Genomic DNA, 6,000 nt, shown 5'->3' on the forward strand with positions numbered 1-6,000 from the left:
TGTTGGAGAAAACAGCACATAAACACAAATATATAACTGTATTGCTCCCCCCCCCTTTTTTTTAAAGTACTGACAAATTGTAAAGTATTAATATGTCTTAACCTACTGAGCAAAGTCCCAAGGGTAAACCATGCTGATTTCCTTTGACCGTTGGACATTGCTGTTGCCCCATTCTGCCGAACACCTGCTTTGTGGCCAGGCACTTATGTCTTTTGTTGTTGCACTGTCCGGTGAATTGCTGGACTTGTTTGCTGTTCCACGCCAGCAAACTGAGAGAAAGAGAGTAACATTGGTTAAATAAAAAAAGAGGAGTTTAAAAACATACTACTGTACACGTACACACATACCACCACCACCATCATCATCATCATCATCATCATCATCATCATCATCATCATCATCATCATCAAAATCATCATTGTCATTCTCATCTCTCTTCCTCTATCTACCCCCTCTCTCTCTCTCTCTCTCTCTCTCTCTCTCTCTCTCTCTCTCTCTCTCTCTCTCTCTCTCTCTCTCTCTCTCTCTCACACACTCACACACACACACACACACACACGCACACACACACGCTCACACACACACACACATACAGAAACCCTCACACAACACACACACACACACACACACACAAGCTGCGCGCGCGCACACACACACACACAAGCTGCGCGCGCGCACACACACACACACACACACAAAACACACACTGCAGTCTATATGGTAACTTACCTGAAATTGTAGCCTGTCATAGATCTAAGTGGAGACAGCAAACGGTAAGAGCAACAGGTTCTCATTTACGATGTCCGGGCATTCAAACGATCAGGAAGAGGAAGACCTTGCTTCGCAATAGGCCTATGCTCTTGGAGAACTCTTTAACCGATTAGTAGTGTGCGTTGTCATCATGAACGTTTACAACACCATCGTGATCAAAGTATCTGCTTCGACTTCGGAGTCACAAATGTCCGGGCGAAGTGCAACAAAATTATTCTGAATTAACAGCATTGACCTCGTCAACAAAATCGTTGTCTTATCCCAAAGTGACTTCTGTCAGCAGAACATTCCGTGTTCAACTGAGAAGACTGACTTGCCCTTCCACTATCAGAATTCACAGCTGCAAAGAACAGAATGCCCCAGTCAGCAACCACTGATCTAAATATCAGTAACTTTAGCAAGGGAAGCAACTAAAGATGTAAACGGGGAGTAACTGTTCTTCATCGGGCAACTGCGTTTGTCGTCTGCTTTTTCGTACAGTGCTACGGTCGCATGAAAGTCAGATCTACCTGAACTATGCGTATAGATCCGTCTAGAGAAATGTAGCTGTGTGATGTTTTGGCTACATCACTTTGCTGAATGTGCTTCCAGATGAAAGTTTATATTAAGCTTACTGTCAAACATTAAAAAAAAATAGGTAAGTTGTTTTAACTTGACCAAAACTAGCGACGAAAAAATGTTTCTCGAAGCACAACAAAACACTCTGTCGGCATTTTCGGCATCATCGCAGTCAACTTGTCATCGGTTCGATGTGTTTTTCCTGAGGAGGAATGAACATAAACATTTGTAGAAGTTTGTAATGTTGATCCCAAGACTATTTTCCATTACTTTAAATTGCTGTTCATTGTGCTATCGCTGATAATTCATTGAACTTTTTAGAAATTCAACTTGAAGTGGGCGTCAGTCAGCACAGCAAAGTTTGTTTACATTTTGCTCAAACTTTGACCCCGCGTTTCTCCAATCAGAGGTTCAGATCAACGATGTCCCTTTTCGCAGAAATGGCCACATATGGTGGAAGAGAATGCTGTCGCTTATTTTCCTTCTGAGTTCGGTTAAGACTAAAACGATGCTCATTCACGGAAAGAACTATCCAAACTTGCAACCACAGCCGCGGTTGTCCTGTAAGTTCCCGATCCATGTTAAACCCTCATCCTCAGAAGGAAAATAAGCGACAGCATTCTCTTCCACCATATAAAATGTCACGTGACGTCGCTCCGACCGAGTGAAGGTATATCTCCGAGGTATGTATGAGAGGGTCTTTATCCCGCTGCACAACAGGAATTGAAAGTTACCTTATGTACGGTCGAACCGAGGTGCAATGGGTGGAGGGAGGGAGGGAGGGAGGGAGGGAGGGAGGGAGGGAGGGAGGGAGAGAGAGAGAGAGAGAGAGAGAGAGAGAGAGAGAGAGAGAGAGAGATACACGCATGAATATTTTTAAGAGGGAAGGACACATTTAGCACTTCGGCCCTCTTTGTTTAGCCATACAATACAAGGAAACAACCCCGTTGCACAAAAACGACTGACACGCTAGTGGTGAATGCTGCAGAAAAGAGTCAGACAGTTCAGAGAATAGTGGAAACTGCGAAGGTGTCAAAGGAAAAGGCCCAGGAAGCAGGACATTCTGCTTGAAAGGTATCTTCTTCTTCTTCGTCGTTCGCTGCTTTAAAGGTATGATTCTACCCCCCTTGACGGTCATATTTACCAGATATATCTGTTCAGGCTTTTAAGTGGGATAAGAGCGGCCCGCAACTTGAACACATACCAACATGAACGGCTTGGCTACTTTTTGTACAGTCAGCGAGGTTGTTTTTTGAATAAATTATGTGTTATCTATGAAATTAATGCAACACAAAATTAGCACTCTGCACTGAGCGTGGCCAGGCTGTTGATTTTAGGTAGTTGCCCAAGTGGAAGGAAGGTTATCCCGTGTTAAAGCCTTAGCAGATCTGGTGCGGTAAGCATGATCGTTTATCCGGGGAGCTATGCACTTTTGTTGTTGTTGTATGTTGAACATTGCTGGTGAAAATATACTACCCTTTTGCATGGCGCTTAAAGGCCGACATATTGTCCTATTTAGTTAGTTTTATTACTTCCAGGGCTTTTCCCATCGTTGCGGGGATGTATAAATTAAGCTTCCTGCAAAGTTTTAGGTTTGATGTCCTTACCAATTACGATAAATAATTAATTATTTATTGCATTGTTTAGCAACACACTCTCTCGGCATGGTGTCGGGAGTACGCGCGCATCCACGGCAGCAGCAAAGACGCAGACCGAGCGTCGCTACTTTCGCTTCCGATGCCTGGGTGTGAAGTCACAGCCAAGGGCTTGCCGCCGCGGGGAATTTGAAGTATCGCGTAGCAGACGAATTTGACCACTTTTTGAGCATGCATTTTGTGTAAAATCAGACTGATATGATGCAACACAAAACCTGTGATTTACTGATCGGTTGTTGCATCTGTAGATGCTTACCTATATCATTAAATCAACCCAAACTGCTTTATCTGACCTTAAAAAAGCCTGTTGGGGTCCTTTAACAAAGCTTTCTAAAATTCCTTTTTGGCAAGCACGATATCCGTGTAGTTGAAATCCAGAAACCTTTTTGATGTGGTTACCTACGTATCAATGTATCAATGTTCCATTCTGTTTGAATGTTTTCAACCCAGAATGACCCGAAATTGTCTTGTACACTTGAAGCAAACGCATTACGGATTAATTACCATGCACATTTTTGATAAAATCTCCAATTAAACACGTGCAGCAATACAAGAGCAGATAAACATAAGCAAGTACAAATCTGAGCAGCCTAATTAAACGACAATGGCTAAAAGTATAGCAATTGTCATTTTGGAACATTAACTCATAACAAAAGCAATGACAGTGTCTATTCCAGTAGTATTCAATAGTAGAAGCTAGTTCACCAGGTCAACAACTAGCAATACTGATCTGCTTTCTAATTTTAAACATAACGTTTGTGTCTCTTATCATTAAAATCATGACGATACTGGTGTCTCTCTTAACACTGGACTGTGCCTCGTGGCATTTAATCTACAATTTATTGCTTTGAATTAAGCTTTACGGCAAAAGTTAGCAACAATGCTATCTCCTACTGCTCCAATAGAATTGATTTATTCGTTTAATTAGTGTGTTTGCTAGTTTGTGTATTGTTTTCGTGTGTTTATTTGTGTGTGTTTGTGTGTGGGTGTGTAGGGGTGTTTGTGTGTGTATGTGTGTGTGTGTGTGTGTGTGTGTGTGTGTGTGTGTGTGTTTGTTCCTGTTTATGTATCTGTATCTGTCAGTATGCTAAGGTTTTTGTTAATTACAAATCTGTGTTTGTGTGTCCATCTTTTTACATTTAGTCAAGTTTTGACTAAATGTTTTAACATAGAGGGGGAATCGAGACGAGGGTCGTGGTGTATGTGTGTGTGTGTGTGCGTGTGTGTGTGTGTGTGTGTGTGTGTGTGTGTGTGTGTGTGTGTGCATGGCAAACTACTGGACCGATCTTTATGAACTTTTACATGAGAGTTCCTGGGAATGATATTCCCGGATGTTGTTTTCTTTTTTTCGATAAATGCCTTTGATGACGTCATATCCGGCTTTTTGTGAAAGTTGAGGCGACACTGTCACACCCTCATTTTTCAATCAAATTGATTGAAATTTTGGCCAAGCAATCTTCGACGAAGGCCGGACTTCGGTATTGCATTTCAGCTTGGTGGCTTAAAAATTAATTAATGACTTTGGTCATTAAAAATCGGAAAATTGTAAAAAACATATTTTTTTTATAAAACGATCTAAATTTACGTTCATCTTATTCTTCATCATTTTCTGATTCCAAAAACATATAAATATGTTATATTTAGATTAAAAACAAGCTCTGAAAATTAAAAATATAAAAATTATGATCAAAATAAATTTTCGAAATCAATTTAAAAACACTTTTATCTTATTCCTTGTCGGTTCCTGATTCCAAAAAAAACATATAGATATGATATGTTTGGATTAAAAACACGCTCAGAAAGTTAAAACGAAGAGAGGTACAGAAAAGCGTGCTATCCTTCTCAGCGCAACTACTACCCCGCTCTTCTTGTCAATTTCACTGCCTTTGCCACGAGCGGTGGACTGACGATGCTACGAGTATACGGTCTTGCTGAAAAATTGCATTGCGTGATTTTGTGAGTTCGACAGCTTGACTAAATTAATGTTGTATTTTCGCCTTACGCGACTTGTTTTCTTTTTTCAGCCGGTCTTTCTGGGCTTTGTTTGTGAGTGTGAACGTGGGAAAAGGGTTTCAGTGAGACCAGGATGCCGAAATCCCTGCAGTTCAAAGTTCGTGCCAGGGAAACGAGGAAGGTTGCGCTGTGCTGTTTCCAGTATGTCATCCGAAATCTCTACAATGTCCGCACTAAGGTAGGTTATATTTTGCACAAAAGATTGGTGATGAAATTAGGGACATAGAAATTGCAAACATATGTTAGTTCTACTGGTACTGACATTGATTTCTGAACAGGATCTTCTAGTTCGTATCCCCTTTTATTGGCTCTACCGACGCCCGTTTTAACCCGCTTGCTTCCCGTTATATGGTAAACTGACCATAGAGCGTCGTCGATCCGAACTAAGCCTTCACAAATTCCAAAATCGTTTGGAATTATGGGCAAGGAAATCATGTCATGCAATGACGTCAGAGCCGATCGGCGATTGGTTAATGCATTTTTTGAACGGGAGCATAGGGTCAGTGATCAACTTAACTTAGCTCGAACAGTGAGATCGACAGAACGTAACAGTACACAGATACGAATGGTGAAACCGACGAGTAGAAGCATGCTCGAGAATTCATTTGTAACATTTGAAGTTAACATTTCTATTTTTACCCCGGAGAATTGTATGCCAGGTTGGCTTAATCGGCAAAGCGCTCGACATCCAATATCAATTTTCAACATTAACTTACATTTCAAACCGAACGTTAACCATCTCGGAAAGTCACAAGTGGGTGTCATATAATTATGTGATACGACTGGGCTATGGTCAGTCGGGGAGCTCGATTGCGTAAGAGCACGTGTGCCGTCTGACCTGGAGTAGGGGAAGGTTACTGTAGCTTCGACGTTAACAGCTGGGGTGCATAAACATGCACGAGATACTGCTTTGACGAATGAACCAAAAAGCGGTTTTTACCCCCAGTAATGTTAAGTAAAGAAAAGGTGCGTGCTCCATAACCGAACCAGCGTATGTTATGTT

Source organism: Littorina saxatilis, linkage group LG8, assembly GCF_037325665.1.
Source record: "Littorina saxatilis isolate snail1 linkage group LG8, US_GU_Lsax_2.0, whole genome shotgun sequence".
NCBI classification, from domain to species: domain Eukaryota; kingdom Metazoa; phylum Mollusca; class Gastropoda; order Littorinimorpha; family Littorinidae; genus Littorina; species Littorina saxatilis.